The sequence below is a fragment of the Netta rufina genome (assembly GCF_964035555.1).
Source record: "Netta rufina genome assembly, chromosome: 6".
Lineage (NCBI taxonomy): Eukaryota > Metazoa > Chordata > Aves > Anseriformes > Anatidae > Netta > Netta rufina.
In genome coordinates this window covers 9,602,322-9,622,976 of record NC_140129.1, presented here as the reverse complement: position 1 = coordinate 9,622,976, position 20,655 = coordinate 9,602,322, and positions in this window count along the sequence as shown.

Genomic DNA, 20,655 nt, shown 5'->3' with positions numbered 1-20,655 from the left:
CTCTTTTCTCTCTCTGCCTCAAAGGCTCTTATCTATTTCAAGCTCCTTTGCAGAAGCCAAGGAGAGGGGAGGCAGGACAGAGCTCATGGTTTATTCATATGACCCAGAGGCACAGGATTCCCCCACACACTGACTGACAACACATCAGGGAGATGCATTAGTGTTGCTTTCCAGTTGTCTGAAAAACCTGCCATCAGCACAAAAACCTCATCTCCTGCTTTAGGTGATAAACTTCCCAGGGCAACAAATCCTCCTCACAAGGCGTCTGGTTGCTTGTGCATCAGAGCTGTGATCTTCACTTTCTGGGGAGTGCAGTGAGGAGTAGGAGCAGTCCTGAAACTGCTGATTTGTGCCATCACTTCCCACCTCATCCTCTACCACCTCTAACATCAGGACTTAATGATCCAGAGGGCAGGGATCCTGATATAGGCTTTATTCCCCCCAAAGTGAATTGTCACTCACAGCAAGCATCTTTACTGCTTCCAACTATCAAACCCCACAGGTGACCCCAGGAGAACACTGCCCAAAGGGGAAGGAGCCTCTCCACCAGCAACACGCAGAGAACAGAGCAGACAGCTGGCCAAGGAGACAGACACAGCCTACAGAATATCTAAGCCACTGAGAGCATCATCACCTCAGTGGCTAACAAAAGCTATAGGACAGGAGGCTGGTTCGTAAAGCCAGGCTCCCATCTCCCCGCTCATGGTTATGTGCTGAGTCAGCACTTGGATTTGGTCACAGTATCTTAAATTGGTTCCTTCTGCAGATTTTTTTCTCCCCTCCCAAAGTCTACATTCACTATATAAACACATACCCAGCTTCAACCCCAAAGGATCTCCTGTCCATACTGGCAGTGCTGAAGTTTTGGGAGCGTTTGTGTTGGTCTCAGCAGGTCCCCAGCCCACTCTTGCGGGAAGCCAGCCACCCCCTCTGTACTCTACTGTGCCCCAATCCTCTTCATCACCACTTAATTCTCTACTGCAGTCTGGAAAGATAGCCTGAAGCCAGCCAAATAAACTACAATAAACTTCAAAGGTCCACACGGGTATGTCACCTCATCAGCCAGGTACCACAAACTGTTTCCAAACACAGCCATCTACAGCTCTCCTACTGCCAGCTTCTAATGAGGTTCCCAACTTCTAATGAGGTTCCTTGAACAACCCCCAGCATCATGGTACACAGGTGCCAGGCATTAATTACACAGAAATTCATAAAGGTCAGCCTTGGAGGTACGCATTTAGAGCGGGGTTTGCCATCCCCCCCCACCCTGCCCTTCCAAGTCCCTGCATATGCTGGACACATGCAGAATTCAGTTGGACAGAAGTTGACATTTTAATTCCACAGAAAACATTCAAGGCAGCTTTCAGCCCAAATTAGAAAAGTTTCGTGTTCCAACAATTAAACTCCCATCCCAGGAAAAAGTTTGCTGGAGTCAAAAGCCTCATTCCATTTCCATACTATAGAGAAGACTTGTTTGAACACAGCGTTTTGTGATTTGACAACGCTGAAATTGTTTCCACTGAAAGCTCTATTTTGAAAGGAAATCCTTCATCTTCACTTGCTTATATGACAGAGCCACACGGATGCCAGCATTTCACCATAAGAGTTCTGAATTTCTTAGAACACTGCGTGGAGGCTGTCAGAGGGCTTCCTCCCACATCTGCTCTCAAGAGCCTGCCTCCCCAGCTGTCATCACAAGCCTCTGCTGAGCAAGAGCACCCTGCGAAGAGGAGCCAGCAGATTACAGATGAGACTACCAGTGATCAGCATCCCAGTACTGCTGAGGGCACTGCTTACATGGCTGTAAGTGTTCAGCAAAGCAGGCTTTATGTTCCTTAAGCAATGCCAGCTTCTCCTCCTTGCCTTTGGCTTCAGCCCCTTCAACCCCGGGACAAGTCTAAAACAATTTCCAAAGAAATTGCTAATAAAATGAACAAAGTGAAGGCCTTAACATACACGCAATGAAGATCTTTCCCTGCCTTCACTACCACACTCTCTACTGTTTTCAAATGAAAACATTTACAGGAGGATGCGTGTTGTTTCCTGTACAGTATGCTCACAGGTGGGCTTTCCCTCTTCACACTTGTATTTTTAATATGAGCACTTCACATTTCCTTGCCTCATGTCAACCTTCACGCCTGATTTTCCTCTCTTTCTGATTAGGGATGAAAACAGTAATAGCAGACACCCCTGTTCTCTTGCACTGTATTTATAGAGCATGAAATGTTTGCAAGAGGCAGGCTTCAGACACAAGCACTGGAGACACTAATTGCACTGCTAACTTCCCAGTGGGTTCAATTTATTTGTTGAAAAGTAGAAATTGCATGGAGAATGTAGCCTTGATATTTTTCTGGCATAATCAGCAAACAAAACAAAGAACATCAAAGCCAAAAAACAAAGGGCTGGCCAGGAGAAGGGAAATACACGGAGCTAATTAGGGAATAACTCAAAAGGGTAGGAAACAATCTAAAAAGGTAGAAAAATGAGGAATACTGGCCCAGTCTCCAGTCTTCTCTGCTGGTGCAGATGTGGTACAAGGGGGTTGGGTTTCTGAGCTGCTGTATGGGTGTCAAACCAGAGGTGGCAGCAGGGAGAGGAGACCCTATGGTGCCCAGTCTCCCAGTTTCCTGCTGGTAGGAAGGTTTTACAACTCGCCATCACAGCAGGAATTGTGGATGCTCTAATAGTCTGATGCTCCAGCCAGCTACTGCCTGCATTCAGCTGCTTCTCAGTACAGACCGAGGTCTCAGCTAATTAAAAGTTCCTAATGTGCAGCTATATCAACTCGTAATCTCCCCAGATTATGCACTGAGCAGTGGTTTAGGTAACAAACCCAGTAATCCACCCGCACCCTGGCAGCAGGTCAGAGGGTTTTTTCACCACAGAACAGCAGGCTGAAGCCCTGAGGCATCGGGGTTGCAGCTGACTCAAAAGGCAAGCATTTGGATTTGTGTGTAATGCAAATTCTGATATTTCAGCTTAAAGAGATGAAACCCAACAGGACCAGTGGTTTCACACTTCACTGCTTGAGCTCTTGACCACCAGCCTTGCCAGAAGTCTCCAGGAGTGATCCCACGTCTTTGTGGTAGGACAGGAGGTGCCCGAGGTGGTGTTTTAGGCTGGACTTAGAGCACTTCCCCAAAAAATGATTCATTTATGGCTAAGCTTCCCATCAGCTTATATGACCACAAGCACAAGCAAATATAGCACCAGCAAAGAGTCATTAATTTGGCCAAGGCTTTGCACCACAGCTCCTTGTTTGGACACTCCGGGTTGACATCAGCCAGTCCATCCCACAGAAAACATGCCTGGTAGGCCAACAGCCTGCCCTTGCACTGAGAAAAGTGGGATGCACAAGGCTGGGAGCCCCAGAGCAATGAGGAAAGGCTATCCTGGCCCTATTTGCATGCTTTTCTCCTACACTTCAAGGAGAATGGCTCTCCAACCAGCTACAGATTGTTGGAAACGCATCAGCAAAAGGCTAAGGAGCAGACTCACCTCAGATGAGCAGCTGTTACCAGCAGAACCTGCAAGAAGGTGGCAGACGGAAATCCAGGAGCCCTCAACACCGAATCAGTACCCAGCTTTTAGGAACTAGCACATAGATAAGTACACATTTTGTAAGGAACGTAACCAGGAGCACCAGATTTTAAGGGCTTTAGGGGAATTGGATTACCCACATTAAGAATACGCAGGAGTATTGCTTTCCCAGGCCATTATCTCTGTAAGTTTAACATACGCTGTTCCCCAAACAGATTCTTGTTACCAGTAACAGAAATAAGAACTGGTGTTGGAGAAGAACACCTTCCTCTGCACGGTCCCTGGGGACTAGGAGTGTAAGAAGTGGGCAGGTCCATGCAGGGAGGAGAGCAGCTAGGACAGGATTCCCCTTCCACTTAACTGCTTGCAGCTGCTCTCCGTGCCACGCTCTGCAAACAAGCAGCCTTTGTCTCTGGCTGCATTTCTCTGCAATGCTCAGCAAAGAGGGAAATCCCACTCTGTCTAGACCTTCTTACAAAAGCACCTCTAGTATTTTCTTTCAGCAGCAATATTCACACTTCAAGTCAGGAAACAAGGCTTTTACCCATATAAGACCAAAAATAAACAGCTTTCAAGGATAACATTGAGACTGAAGTATCAGACAATAATTGAATAAATTCCTACTTATGCTCCACATCCATGTTTTCTTTACAGAAATTTGTTTCCTTATCAAGAAAGCCACAAAACAGGATTTTTAGTACAAAGACTTTCCCTTTATTTCTAAGAAGTTCTCCAACACTGTCCACCTGCCTGAAGTAGACAAAAAAAGCTACTCCATTACCCTCCATTGCACAAGGATGTGCTGTCATTGGCCTTCTCTACTAGGAATGGCGTTATTTTTTTTTCCACATGACAATACAGAGCAATTTCAGAACAGCTGAATTTCTGCTGCTACCTCTTTATAACTCATTTAACACATCAGCACCAAGATGGATTGCCTTCCCTTGAAGACTCAGCGAACCAGACAGAAGCCATACACAAAGAAGACCCACAAGATGGTAAACGAGAGGCATTACCTGCTGTACATGTCGATGCTGGTCCCTCCACCTGGTCGCAGGGTTGCAGCAGGCCGCTTGCTGGCATTAAATTCATCCACAGCAAAGCACAATGCTGAAACAGAGCACAAAAGAAGTCATTGTTATCTTTGTGCTTGGTCTTTCGTGAGGTTTTCTGGCTGGATTTGCACTTCAGAGGTACTCAAAGCTAGAAGGGGCAAAAGGAGTACAAGAATTTATTCCAGTTGCTTTGAGCAGAAATCACAAGCAGCACTGAGAGCAGCAGTAGCTGGACTACTCCTTATCTTAAACATCCTCCTGGACAAAAAGGAGGATTTAAGGGGTCAGCTAACCCAGCCTTAAGCCTTTTTAGCTTTCAAATACAGTAGGGCATAATGGAGCAAAGGTGTCAGCATCTAGAAATCCCTCTCCACATACCCACAGCCCCTTTCTAACAGCAAATCTTTCCTGCAGAAAGGGACAGCCCCGTATTAAAAATTTGCAGTCTTTGGGGCTGGAGGAACCCATAGCAGAGGTGACAGCATAGCAGGAACTCCTCTTTTAAGCAACACAAACCAAAACTCACCCCAAAGCTCCCCGTGAAAGAGCAGGTGGCAGGAATTCTCCCTTATAAAGCACCACCCAAAAAGCTTTTGCTGCAATTACAGGGGCATAAGCACCAAGGACCTGGAGCATAGCAGGAAACCCCTTGCAGCCCTCCCTCCCCCTAATACTACCCCACTAATAATGGGTTTGCTAACGAGCAGCAGCTTTCTGCTGCAGCTGCCCACAAATGCTGGGCACCTGGCTAATGGCACAGACCCCGGGTTACTTGATTTTTTCCCCTTCCTTCCCAAATAGCTAAAAAGAAGCCATAAAGTTGAAACTGAATTTGGTTCAATTTTTACTTTGTGAATCCTAGAGCAATGTGCTTCAGAGGAAAGGGGGCAGTCCCTCTGCCATTGCCCTCTCTTTATCCAAGCTCCCTAAGCACAGAGCCCTGCCTCGCTGCTGCACAGGGGCTTGTCAACGTAAATCAGACAACGTGAGCTTGGGGAAAACTGGTGTTTTCCATCAAAATGCTGTTTTAATCAGAAATTTCCAGCCAGTTTTCCTTTACCCTAGAGTTTCTACAATTAAATGATTCTAACAGGGAAGGGCTTTCAGTTTCAAATCATGTTCCTCGTCCAATTCAACAAGTATGTTTACCAAACCATCCTATTTATTTTTAATCCAAAGTGTTTATTTACTCCTTATCCAGACCTTTGGAAACATGTGTTTTTCTTTTCTCTATCTCAATCCATTTTTAATCTGATTTTAATTACTGCTGGGTTGCAGGAAATGTGTGGCCTAACTGAAGTGTGATTTCTAGGCTGGCATCCCCCCTGTATGAAAGGAAACAACCCTAGAGCCAGCTTTTTCACACACCCATGAAGAAAAGCAGGAAAAGAGAAATCCACCAGGAAAAGTCACGACAAGATTTCCCAGCGTCAGTGGATCCTGGAAACTGTAGAGGGTTTTTGCTTTCAATCTCCAGTCCAAAAAGCCAGAGCTTGCTGTAAGAATTGTCATGACATGGTGCAAATCCGCAATTACACACTGCTGACTTACAAAACCTGGTGCTCTGTGTCTAAGTGGGTGCACAGAGAAGTTTCCTTTCAAAACATATATCTACAAAAAAAAGCAGGCGTTACCAATTCTTGTCATTTTTAATGAGTTTTTCAACGTTTTCTTTTCCTTAACACGCCAGGAGCTGACTAACATTTCCAGGCTCACTTGCAATGCTTGGGAAGTTCCTGCCCCTGCTGTTCAAATATCACTCCTGTTGTTAAATTCCTGCTCCTCTTGTTAAGGTACATCATAAAACTTGAGTCTAACGTAACATCTTTAAAGACATCCCCTAAAAGCACCTGGTAGGAGGGGAAGAAAAGGATTTATTGTGTTCAGAAACCTCACGATAGCTGAGAGGCACAACTCTCTGACATCTTTTAGAGCCTTTTGCCTTTCTAATTTTCTCTTTATGGGCCTTGCTTAAATTTTCAGGATGAACAAAAGACACAGAGAGATTTGGGTAGGAAACACTTGTGGGAAACTTCCAGGCCACGTTTTATCCCTCTGAAATTGAAAAGCTTGGGTTTGTAACTATGTAGAAAGGGGGAATAAAGCATGGAAGGAGAGAAAAAGGCCTGCTGTTACTTCAGACTCTTGCCTCCCTCAAAAGCCAAACCGTAAGTGTCCCAGGCTTTTCCAGCAGAAATAACAGACTCAACCGCTTGCTTTTCGGGACTCAGTTGTAAGGAAGTGAGTAGCAGGACCAGGATCTTTTCTGGCATGGAAAATATCTAGAACAGAGCAAGACAAAGAGTGAAAAAACAGGCTTCTTAGCAGCAGACTGCTTTGGCAGCAGTTGATGACTTTCCCTTTGATGACTGGATAGCTTGCAAGCCTTAAGAAGGTCTTGCATGATGAGCCAGCAATGTCACATTAAATCAGGAGGCAGGCGGAAGATTCGTAGCATCAGAGACTCGCAGGCCAATATGGGTAGGGGACTTCTGGAGGTCATCTGGCACAACCTGCCCCGCTTCCGACAGGGGCCAGCTTTGATCAGGCTGTTCAAAGCCTTGTCGAGGCGAGCTTGGAATATGTCTGAAGCCTCTCGTGCTCTTTCAAGAAGCACAAAGAGACCTCCGAGTTAACGTAGGCAGTCAGCAGAATCAGGCAGTTGATGGGAAGGATACAGGGAAATGAAGTGTACATACAGAGGCATATTTTATTCTATCAATCCTACCCGGCGTAATGGTCATGAAATTGTTTCCTGCGAGTTCATAGATTCAGGGAGTTCCTGTGGCACGTCACCTCTGGGCCTCCAAGCCTTTATAATCCGAGAATCTCCAAAGACCTCTGCTGTGCCGTCAACACCTTTAATTTTACCATTCGTCTCAATTTATTTGGCATTTCTCTTAACAGCTCAGCTCCTAAAGACACAGAGCTGTAGAACAATGTCGACTTTCATGGTTAAAAAACCCCTCCCTGCTGGATTGTAGAATAAAGCAGAGAACAGAGAACCTTACAGATTCAAAGGCCGCAAGTCAAAAGCACCCCCAATTAATTTTCCTGGTTCGGCACGCAGTGAAAGCTGGTTTGCTACCGAGCCACATCGGATGTGTGGATTCTCAATCATTTCCCCGTTAGTGAAGCTTTCCTAACGTCTCTCCCGGGTGCATTCAGACCCACTCACGCCTGAACTCACACTTCGGTCTTTCCATTTAGCCACAAGATCTCTCTCCTACTCAAGAATTTATTGCCAAGACGCTTACAGGAACATAATTATCTTTGACGTTTCTGCCCTGATGGTGGAGTTGGTTGACATTAGTCAGTGGGTTCAGAAGTTGAGGGGAGAGAAGCATGGTCATGCCAGGAAACAAAGCTCAGGCAACGCAGCTAGAAGGAGCTGACCGTTTGTAAACCATGCCCATCGTTCTCAGGGACCTGACTTCTCTTTCGATGTCTGTCCTTGCAAGGTAGCAAGGCTCAAAGCAAGGCTAAAGCAGAGGGCAGAATTTATCACAGAGAGCATCAGACATGAAAAGTACTACGGTTTAGCATTATGGCATGTGTATGTAGACAGATAATACATGTGTCATGTCCTACCCTAGGAAGTGTGAGGCATGAAAAACAGCTGCTGAGAGCACACCTGCTTATTGAATGTATTATGTACAGACATCCTATAGAGGCAGACGTTCCCGTGTACTACTGAATTAAAAAATAAATATTACAAAGATTTATACGTTGGTTTCCAGTTCCTAAAGAGATGCTTGTGACTAGCTTTCTGAGCAAGCAGCATTTCATAAGCAGCTATCTAGTTCTTGCTGGTGTGTCGTGTTTTAAAACAATACCTTTTTCAGCACACTGGGCTCACCAGCTATTTGTCTCAACAAATACTCTCTGCTTTTTCCTCTCTGCTACTGCTACCGCCCTTTGTGTCTGAATGAAGAAGATGAAGAATGATTTGGCCAGTCTTCTCTCTGTTCACCATGCTCTTTTTCTAAGACCCCACTTGTTTCTATTGATCACCAGGTAACTAATTAAGCTCTCCGCTTTAATGTCCCGTGGTTGGCAAGTAAGATACTATTACCTGGTTGTTTGTTTGTTTGTTTGCCTTCCAGCAATTTTTTGTGGATGGAAAGGGTTTAGTATTTGTCCTTCTCTTGGCCATGCCTCCTGAAATTATTTCTGTCTTGTAATAAACTCCCAAATCCCTGCCCTCAGAAACTTGTGAGGATCCCAAATCCATGAGCAGAACAATCTCTTGCTGCAAGAAATGAGAGTAAATCTCCCCTATTTTCAGAGGCATTGACTGGTTTTATGCTCTTAAATATTTATGCAGCATTAAATCCAATTAAGAGTCACTCCCTGGATTTTAAAGAACTCCAATGTTCTCATCTCATCCTACTGCTCTGATCTCATCCTAACTTCGTCCCCCAGAGACTCATCTGATTACTTGTATTTGTACTTCTGCTCTGCCTATTTCATGCCACTGGAGGATTGTTATTTCATATGTGTGGGTCCATCTCTTTGGGATTATTTCCCCTGTTATTGACTCACTTCCTCTACAATAAACTCTTTTTTAAAAAAAATAAATTAATCTTTGTACAAACTGATGGTAAAGCATTTTACAACATGTTATTGAAAAGATCCATAGGGGGGGAAATTTATGGCTATTTCTGAATGAGTTTGAGCTCTTCAGCAAGGGCTCCACTTAGGAATCATGTTAATGAAAACACCTAACTTCATAAAGCCAATTTTAGAGGACCTTTGGTGTTGAAGACTAGATGAATGGATTCCAGCCTTGGAATAGTGAGTAGGCTGTGTAAATGGCCTCTGAACTGCTAAATTACATGGCATTGTTTTTACTGAATGATTAAAACACTCCAACACCCACAAAAAATTCCAAAACAGTCAAGCAAATACTTTCAGAGCGTGCCACACTTTTTCCTTTCCATATTTGAGACATGCTCTTTTCCATAAATATATTGTTGTAAAAAAATGATTGGACAGACGTTTGCAGAAAACAAAGAAGAGGGATCATAAAACCCGTCAAAGCAAAATCAGCCCTGCTTTGAGCTGGAGAAATGGTTTGTGGATTCCCTTGGAAAATAAACACAGATTCATCCATCTTTATCAGAGAGTCTCAACTCATGTTTGCTGTACGCTGTCTTCTGAGCAGAGAGAAGACTGGTTTAATAACTATGCAACACTGAGCTGTCACCTGGAGAAGGAAGAGTACAGACAAAAGAATAATGATGGACTAGAAAGGCCAGAAATCCTTCTAAAAGCAAAGGGCATCATTAAAGGATTAGAAAAAAGTTCCATTAAACATACCTGCTCTGAAATCGGAGACAGCAGTGTTAGCTTTTATCTTATGCTAGCACCACAAGGCCTAAAATGATGATCAAGAACTCTAATGCATGACGTTTTGTAAAAAAAGCTATAAGAAAGGCCTTGCCTTAATATAGCTACTGCTTCAGCATGAAAGGCAGAAGGCACCAAAGAGTTCTTGCAGAGGGAACAGGAGCAGCACACCAGTTCCTCTGACACCAGCTAAGTGGTCAGTCCCGCAGCTCCTTAGTCTCTTATTTCTTTGGGGAAGAATATCTCTGTCATGTAAGGGCTGTTTGTAATTCAAAGCTATTTTACCTAAGAAGGTAGAAGTGCTGTTTTGTAAACCCATCAGCCCAGTCTCTCGCCAGTGATACCTTCTTATCACTAAGAGATAGCAGGAAGGAGGCAAGGAGTGGAGATCACCTTGCACAGGAGCGGCCAGATTCCTGTGGTCAAAGGGATTAAGGTCATCCAAAATGATCAGGTCTGAGAATCAGGACGAGACGTCCAACTGAACTAACCTGAGATGGGAATCACTGCCACAACGGAATGGCCTTGGCCATGCCACAGCTGAGTTGTTCTCAGCTATTTTTCCTATTTTTCATCAGCAATTACAACCTGACATCAGGGCAGGGCTCTTTATGCCTTCATGGTACTGGAAACATTTTGCATTCATGCAGCGTGCAAAACAGGGCTACGGAAGAGAGCGAGGACGTTTGGGGAAAAATCAATCAAACTTCAGGTCACTCCAGGACACTATACGTGCTTCGGCATAGGGTACACAGACGTCCCTCTTCCCACAGCACCAACCAGAGGATATAAATAGCCAGCTGTCGCAGCGCTGCGTCACGCTGTTGTGATATGTCTTGGGCAAGCAGACACATAAAGGAACCTTTCAAAGCTGCGATGCCAGCTTCCACCTGGGCTAGCCTGGGGGGTGAACAAAGATCACTTCAGAGCAGGGAGATGCTGGCTGAAAACAGGAAAAAGGAAGTCACAGCGTGTCCCTCACCTCCATCGGCTCCAGCTGGTGCCCACTGGAATAGCTCGGTGCAAGCAACCTCACACCAGCCGAACATCCTGACACTAAATGCCTGACTTCGAAGAAAAAGAATCGAAGGGAGCTTCGGTGTTCACATGTCTAGCACGTAAAAAGATCCTTCTTTGTACCTGTACACAGCAACAATCTCCCACTATAACAACTAGGGCCAACGCTGAGTTGTGTCAACAGATGACTCAGAAGAGGAGGAGGAGAAGATGGAAAAAAAGGCCAAAGAAAGGCAAGAGTGCTGGAAGAAAAGCAAACAAAAACCAGCAGTCAAAGCAGCTGTGTTCTGGGGGGAGAGTGCGCAACTCGGAAATATGTTGAATTAAGGGGAAACTCACCTTTCATACTTCCTAAGAGTTAAAACAAGCCCGCCTCACATTCTCAGAGGGGGCAGGGGAATGAAAGACATGCTTTGGGATAATTAAGCAAACATGGGATGATTAAGAAGGTAAAGCTGCTCTCCCTTCGATCCAAACCGCCGTCACCGCCGCCCCAGCTCAGAGCACATTCCATCCTTATTTTTCAAATCAGCCCACTGCCGGCTGCTTCCCGGAGCAGGGGATGGAGCAGGTTTTGCAAGAGAGTGGGACACGAGTCCAGCCATGCGTGACGTGCAGCGGGAGCTGATGTACCCCATGCAGGCATTTACGACAAAGCCTTTGAAGGGAAGCAGCCCTGTCCCGCATGTTACAACTCGTATTGAACACGGCAGGCATGGGATCACGGAGAACCTGATGTTTCTGCTTCTCCCAAGATCCTGAAATAGAGGAAAGAGGTGTTTGCTTTCAGCTGGTGGCCTCCCCAAGACTGTAGAACCTAAAAGCAATTAACAGACGTCAGGGACAAACCTGTGCAGAAAGGTGAAGGTAGCCCTAACTCATCTGAATTTCTTACCTACCAGTGAGCCTTAGCAGAGAGCTGTGTTTGGGCTAATAAACAAGCAATCTGGCTTTCAGATCAGGGCAGACGTGCGCCCAAGTCACTTCAGAAGTCCTGCAATTCAAGCATTTATTTCCATTCCAAATTAAAGGTTTGCTTTCCAAGCAATCTGACCCATGTTCCACTAGGCTTTAAAGGTAATTTTTTGTTTAAGTTTTGAAATCAAACTTTAAAAAAATTGAATTTTATGCCACTTTGAGAGATATTTGATATTAGCAACATGCCGGATATGACTGCCTATCCGTCTCGCGGACGTTTTGCTGACATTTCCAGTGCTTTGACTTTGAGGATACGGGACGGAGGGAGTGTCGATGGGAGGGAATCCTCCCGCTTCTCACGGGAGGCATCACTCCAAACCCTTGACTGTATCTCATCGTTAAAAACCCCACCTCACTTGCCACAAGAGTGGGAGTGATAGCCCACAGCCCTGGCTCAGTTACAAACGGGATTTCGCCTACTTGTAATTGCCCTTGTGGTTTCTAGCAGGAAAGTTGCTGTTTCCCTCTTGTTCTCGTAAACGCTGTTCTGCATGGATGTTGTGCAGATACACTGCTTCGCTCCTCCTGTCATGGCTACTTTCTTCTGAGTAATTATCCTCAAATAAGTATTTCCACTGAATAACTATTCTAGCGAATAATTAAAAGCACTTACAGGATGGAGCTGCCTGATCAAAGTATCCTGCGGAGTACGTCTCCCTTCCCAACTGTGCAACAGCTGCAATAGCTGCACCCGTGGCCTCTCCCCCGAACCCTTCATTTCCAGCCAGCTTCAGAGCTGCCTATGGTAAAAAACAAAGCTTTGTAGCAGACAGCTCGTGAATAGCTAGGTCCTCGGTGCAAGCCTTGCTGAAGATTTCCACCCCCGCTGTGTCAGGAAGAGTGGCTCCTCTGGAATCAATTAAATCACGCCGATGCACACCAGCTAACGAGCTAGCCAGGTTATTCCCGGTCCTCCCCAGCGCTGCAGCAGGAGGAGTTTGTGCCCACACAACCATTCTCCATCGCCCTCGATGCAAAGTCTCTCTGTTTCACCCTGCCTCGTCCACACAACGGGCTGGCTGCTGTAGTGCCGGGGTATTCGCATTACCAGGAAGGGGCTTGGGTGTGAAAGGAAAATTTCATTTCCTCTTTTAGCCGAGCACTTTACAATATGTGTTTTAATAGAGTGGAGAGAGTCAAATTATTTGCTTGTAAATGCCAATACGCAAGAGAATTAATTAGGGCAAGGGCAGCCTGGCTGTAGAGCCTCTCTCGAGGGGGTTCACGTGCTCAAGCCAAAGCAAGAATTCCCTGAATGAATGTCTTCTAAAACTGCAAGCCGATCCGTCTAATCTCTATGCAGAAATTGCTGCTTTTGACATCAGACTCACCTTGATACATCGAAGGCCCAGTTTATCTCTGTTCCTACAGCATCATCCCTCAGCCCGGAGGTCAGTCAGGATCCTGGTGTCAGGTAGGTGTGACTCTCAGTGTGCCCAAAGGGTTTTGTAACCTGGGGTAGATTACACACCGTCCTTCTATAGCTCCCGGTACGAAGAAGCCTGAAAGGGTATTAGGCAAAACGGCATAATAGTCCCGCTAATCTGTTCCTCCAAAGATTGGGAGTATGCCAGGAAGGAAAGGTTTAATCCAAGAAAAACCTCAAAAACATAGACAACTCACTGCTAAAACTTAAACCCAATAAATACTCTGGGTGTTTAACTGTGCATCGTTTATCATTTCACGTGCTGTAATTCCTCCACTGACCCCCCTGTGCGGCTCAAAATGCTGTCAGTCACCTTAAGCTTTAGCAAATCCTTCAGGCAGCTGTAGGAGTGAGACATGCTCCCTTTATCTCTCAGAGCTCAGCCTAACCTCTGGCACATCCTCCAGAATTGAAAGTCGGGATACAGAGCTCAGAGGGAGCAGGGGATGATGCGATAGGCACGGTGAGTGTGGCTCCAGAGAAAGGAGCAAGTGGGATCTCGTGCCCAAAGGTGGCTGGGGTGAGTCAGGGGACAGAGGATTTGTGCCCACAGGCATCCTGCAGCATGGATGCACAAGAAGAACCTGTGGGGTGGGGTTCCTGGAGGCTGAGAGTGCTTGTCAGAAATGGCACTGCCACAAAACCTGTGATTTCTGATTTCTGTCCCACCAGGGAAGGCAACAACTGAGCAACAAGCCAGCAGCTTCATGCAAACCCTCCCTGGTCAGCTTTCCTACCGAAGGCAGGGCTGAGTGGACCTCTTGCGGCATTCTCCTACCAGTGTGTGCGTCCATTTTGGCAATCTCTTGATTTTTGGTGATGTTAATTCCTTGCAAAGTCACTGGAAGGAATCACAGTGTTACTGGTGGCTGTGGAAACTGGGGAAATCCGGTGTCTGTGATGGAGAACACCGGTGGAAGCTATTGCAAGAGGAAGAAGCCATCCCACCGAGTACCTACCAAACAATTCCATGGCTACAATACAGAGAGGACGATCAAATCAGTGGATTTGTGTCTAAAAGCCTGCTGGTGGAAGAACAGCAGCCCTTGATACACTGACAGGAATGCACAAACAGACACAACTGCTTAGGGATACAGAGCGAAGGGAAAAAAACCTCCTTGCCATTGACGCGAGGGAGAAAACAATTGCCTTCTCTACCTGCCCGCTGGCAACAGATTTTTCCGTGAGACTGCTGCTGGAGGGTCTGCCAGCACCACGGGGCTGTGAAGCTCTTCCAACATGATTCAGCGCAGCTTGTTTTCAAAACAGCCGCACATACACAACCCCGTGCACATGAGGCACACAAAGGGCAGCTCGCGTTAGGAGCGGCGTCGCTGCGTTTACACAACGCCGCCAGAAAGCAAGGAATTCTTGTTGACCGTTGTTTTGTCTGTTGCTCTGCACATAAAATTTTCATATTTCTGGGGATGTTACAGCCCCAGCAAGTAAGCAGGATGCATGGAAAAAAAGGAGCATTTGCCACGTGATCCAGTTTCCACTTCTCTTTTGCTGCTGCACGTTATTAGCACGTTCGACATAAATGCTAGCACTCGTTTATAAAGACTGTGAATAAGTTATTTCCTTGATCTCTTCTGAAATTTCAGAGAAGGAAGAGATAAAATAGGATAAGGCTTGCTTTAAATAAGATTTTGTTTGGAATTCCTTCAGTCCTGAATGCTCTTCTTTCAGGGGCTGATTTTAGGCTAAAAATTTGAATTATTCCAATTAAAACATGGTTCCCTAGTAAAAATGTCAAGAATAAAAATGCCATGATTGCGTCCAAAAGTCACCCAAGCTTCCAAGAATTTCAAGGGCAGTGTCAGAACCCACAATGACCTTAACATCAGGTCTGAAGTCTGACAGAGACAAGTGAAGACTGCCCAAGGGCAAGGGAAGAGTATGTGGTTTGGCAGCAGAACTCTAGCAAGGAACTAAGCAGTATAGAAAACTTCAGATTAAAAGATATATATATATAAAAATCAGTTCCTGCTGCAAAAAATGATGAGTCTCATCTGAGGCTGTATTAATGGGAAGAGCAGTATTACATTGCAGACAACTCCCAGCGGACAATTCCCATGTGATGCCACTGCTCTTATTCTGGTGCTCCAGTGTTTCAGTGTGGTTGCTGGAGACTGGAAAGAGCCTAAAAGGGAGCAGTAAAGACAGGTGTAAAAGGTGATCAGACATGAGATGCAAACAAACTGAAGAAAGTGGATTTTACCAGGAAAGAAAGAAAAGAGAGAAAGAGTAAGAGAGGAAGAGAGAGAGAGAGAGAGAGAGAGAGAGAGAGAGAGAAGGAAGGAAGGAAGGAAGGAAGGAAGGAAGGAAGGAAGGAAGGAAGGAAGGAAGGAAGGAAGGAAGGAAGGAAGGAAGGAAGGAAGGAAGGAAGGAAGGAAGGAAGGAAGGAAGGAAGGAAGGAAGGAAAGAAAGAAAAGAGGCACCGTGCTAGAGCCCCAAAGCACGTACACAGCCATGTGTAAGAAACCCAAGATCAGCCATTCTCCAAGGCTGCTGGGGAACATCAACAGGGAACTTAGCACCATTTTTAGCTTTAGTTAAGAAAAGCTTTCTGAATTAGGAAGGTGCAGCCCTGACAAGGGTTATTGAGGCAATCTCCTTCAGAGGAGAGCTGGAGCAGCCTACCCTCTGGCCTCCTCCAGCACAGCACTGGAACATGCCATCTTTTGATTGCTGTCCCCTTACATTTCAGTGACTGCAAGCCCCTGCAGTAAACAAGTCTCCTTCCAATTTCTCTCTGCAGTCAAGATGATGAATAGCTGGAGTCTTGCAGTTCTTAGAACTGATGGAGCTGTGCCACAGACTTGAAAGCAGCCCAGATCTCAAACTTCAACATCTTCAGTGTGAAGCTGAAGGACACTAACCTGTGACATTTCTGGGCAGATGTTTTCTCTGCTTTGGCCTTGCAAAGTACTTAGGTCCGTCTTGTTGCAGGTCACTTGGACTTCTCAGGGTTCCCCTGGTGTGAAATACGAGCTGTGACTCTTGTCCACCTTTACACACCTGCATTTCAACACAAAAGCCCAGCATGCGTTTATCCAGAGACAGAGATGACAGACCTTGAAAACAAGCAGGCAGGGTGTGGATTTTTTTTGAAAAGCAGCGAATTATTTTGAAGACTCAATTCATCTTCTTTGTTCTCAGGGCAAGTGTTTTATGAATCTAAATACACTCGAGGCCCTGAATCTTTTTTATCTTCTGTACAATAACATCTTTAAAACAAACTAGCACGCATTTGCATACACGCAGACGAAGTGGCTGACATTAAGGTCTGCAGAGCTGACATCTCCTCCATCTTCTCTTTCATTTGTTGTGCCTTTTGTCATTCCCACTTACAACATCCAAACCTGACAGCTGCTTCCACGGCTCTTTAATATACTTTGCAGGAAACAATCTTTGCATTAACATATTTCCTTCCTGAGTTCCCTCGGTATTGTTTTTCAAGTCAGTATCAGAATAACCAGACACTTTCATGGACATCAAACTGGTAAAACTTTCAGTGTTTCAAAGGGGAGGGCTCCCAACGTTTTCTGACTTGAAAAGGATTTGAGAATTAAAAAAAAAAGAAAGAAAAAGAGCATAGTCAGCCTGATGCTCGTCCATCTAGCACCTGCCCCGAGGAAGCCCCAGAGAAAAGCAGTCGGTGATTATTTGAGATGCATTTGCTCCAGGAAGGGAAACAGGATTTCAGAAGTGGCTGGCCACATGTGAGTTCCTTTTGAACGCAGTGGGATGGGCCTTGCAATGAGAGCATTTCAGTTCTTCAACAAAAATGGGACACATTGCCCCGTATTGCAGTTGGGCTGGGACAATCTGTGCATTCCAGAGCTGCTCAGGGAGATGCTCAGCCTGAGGGTTTCTGCGAGAGGTGAGTATCTGTGCAGCGGGATCACAGCCAGTACCAAATACACCAGGAGTGGAGGTATTTTACCGTAGCTGTAGTGGAGATGATTTAAGACAGCTAAGTGCAAGACAAGCTTGCACATAAAGGCCTTTGGTCTGTTAAACGAAATGAAAGCAGGCTGTAATACCAGCATAAAAAATGGTTCTTAATGCCTTCATAATAGAGCTGTTATAAATTCACTTTTTGTCTAGCTTGGGTCTCTGCCACAATGTGTTGCAAATAATCACAAGGATCCCTCATAGTCCTCCTTGATGTAGTATCCAAAACTGCTTTCCTCTGGAAGCATGCTTGCAAATCTCCATGCTCATGCTGTCAGTTTAATTCCTCAGGTCATCTTGGCAGCCTGTAGTATTTTTCAGAGGACACGTAGTAGCATATATGTAAATGTACACTATGGTAGAAGAAATCAGAAGAAATCAAGTATTTTTCCAAGATCTAGCTGTCTGCAAATACTAGATACAGTATTAGAAACTGCCCACTAGAGCAGCACACAGCAAAAATACTGTTGAGAATAAGAATAAGCACCTTCTAGTTGTGTTTTGCTGTCACAAAACCTACTGCTTGCTTCTTGGAGTCCACTACAGCAAAAGGGAACATTTGCTAAAAATGTCCCAACCTTAATTTCAAAAGTTTTGCAACCCAATATAGCAGTGATTTTATTTCGAGAAGCATCTGGATTTTATTAGATGCAAACACAGTTGGTAGGAGTCTGGAAGGGGAGAGAGATAAAAAATGCTCTCTCTGGAATATTTTAAACCAGAAGCATTCATCACGCTCCGCATACCCTTATAATATAACAGGGGTTTAGGGTGACTCTGCAGTTCACTGCAAAGCTATTGCTACTGTAGTGAGTTATTGTATTTACATTTTCATTGCCTCTGGCAACTTGCAAATGGTGACAGGTGAAAAGTTCCCTTTCTTCTTTGTGGGATTCGGCATTTGCTTGCAGCTTCGCTCAGACTCCCTCTCAGCAGGAAAGACTGAAGACTGCTCCCCACTCCTTGCCATGCAGTTACAGATGTTTGTGGAGCCTTTTCCCTCTGAAAACCTTTTTTTGGGGGGTCTTCACTCACGTGTTTGCGATGCTGTCCCTATTGTTGGCTCTTGAAGCTCTACTTTAAGAAGGTTGTGTCTTCTAGTTCCCGTTCATTGAGCATTATGCACTTTGTGCATTTATACGGAATTTATACAAGCTTATGAATGTCAACTTGAATATGAGTCTAAATTTAAAAGTTCTAGATCAAAACACCCTAAAGCTATGCTTGGATTTAAAATCAGCATCAAGAGTTCAGTTTTGTAAATGAACTCTCTTCTTTCTTCAAGGCAAAACAAATCAGAGACTGAAATCTGGCCTGGCATTTGAACGTCACAAAGTGCTACCTTCCCTGGAGATGAACCTTTTCTTGAAACACACACCTCAATGGAATTATCTATGCAAACAAGAACACGTTCATTACAGCAGCCACGGATGGTCTAAATCTCTGCTTCTTACACCTGGAACCTTTCCCCACCAGGGAGGTGTAGGGATTGACAGCTTACACACTCCTCCTTGCCCTAAACCCCATGTCAGAAGGAAGGATCAAAGGCACTAACCATGGATGAGCAGAGTGCTTGTGATGTATCAGCTCTCTTTCTGCTTTCTGAACCCGACCAAGCAAGCAGCTGAAACGAGGAGAGAAACCTTGAGCACCCCGTCCTGCACAGGGGACCTCACGCTGCCGGACAGCTTTCTACCACGAGGACCACGAGCATCTGCCATAGCCCAAGAAGGAAAATTCACCATTTAATTAACATCGTGGGCAGCCTTTAAGAGAGAATTTGGTCTAGCAGGACTTCAGGATGAAAGCAGTCACCATTAGCAGAGGCATGTTTGCAGTGTTCCTGTTTATCCATAAAAAGAAACTACATATAGCACTGGACACAATATGGGGCGTGGTTTTGACCTTAATTTTATCTTTGAATGTTTTCCGCTTTAAAATGCTGAGATTTGGGAACGTTTTTAAGTGTGTGAACCACTAGCGAGGCACCGAATCATGCCTCGAAAGCACCGGCACATTCTTCCAGCCCTAAAAAAATGCAGTAATGTGTGTAGCAGTAATAAATAAGCAGATTTCTGGAAAAAAACTCAGTAGCAGTGAAACCTGCTGCGTGGCACTCAAGGACAACCGCAAATTAATCATTTAAGATTGTCTTGAGGATGGATTAAGCTCAGGCCATTTCCTGCTCCCTCCATCGGGCTGGATACAAGCAGCAGAGCTGAAGGCACATTTTTGGTATCTCCTCCAGATCTAAAAAGCCATTTAGTGACACTCATAAAAGCCAGCTAAGAGCATACAAATATTACCTCTGGAGGTCTCACTGATTCATGGTGTAAGCCCACGCAGACAACAGCAGCTCTCCAGGGAGGGGACTTTGGCCAAAATGCTTAAATCATGGGAGGGATTTTTACAGCTGCCAAAGGGTTTAGGACACTCGGCTTTCATCATTAAGCAGGCATCACGCAAGGACCCACAGTGTCCTTGAAAATTACTCTCCATGTGTTTGTTTCAGAATGAAATCATCTGATGGGCTGCATCCTCCAGTGGGTTCATTTCTGCTTCTCCCCTTTAGAAAGCTTCACCGCCTCCAGGAAGAGCGATCAACTCTTACTAATGGGGAAGAGCTTAATCAGGGTACTCAGAACAAATAGAGTATTATGGCTTTCACTTCTTGTTTTGTGCTGATTTTTAATTAGCGCTGACATTTATATATAAAATAGTTGGTTTCCAAAAGGCCAATTGGAAAGCCTCTTGTGAATTACCTCATCGGAGCGCAGAGTTTTTGTGTGCGTATTTCTAATTGTTTGAAGTTTTTCCAGCCACCTCTTAAAGTCACACTGCAGTTTTAGAACGCAGTTCGAAGAGATTTGGGCTCTGAAACTTCAAAGGACACGGAAGGATTTTACGTGGTAATGATGTTTGGTCTTTTGGATGGATGCTAGGCGTAGAAAGAACACTCAGGCCTGTGTCCCAGGAAGGCTGACACACAAATGAAAGGTTAGACATGTAGTTTGTGGATTTAGAGATATGCACGCACAGTATATATGCTTTTGTGGGATTGATGTGGCCTGCTTGAAGGCGATTGCACTTTATGGCTTTGATTTTGGCTTTTCTATAAAGAAAGCAGAATTTTGAATGGTCTTAAAGCATCAATCCTTCCCTGAGAGGTTAGACAAAAAGACAAACATTAAACAAATCAGGAGATCAAGCCTGCTCCCAAGGAAACCAAGGTCAGAAATGGGCTCATTTCAACACAACAGTCTAGTAGTAAAATTTCTTCTTTCCTCTTAAATATTAGTCTTCCCTTCCTTTCCTGCTCATGTGTCG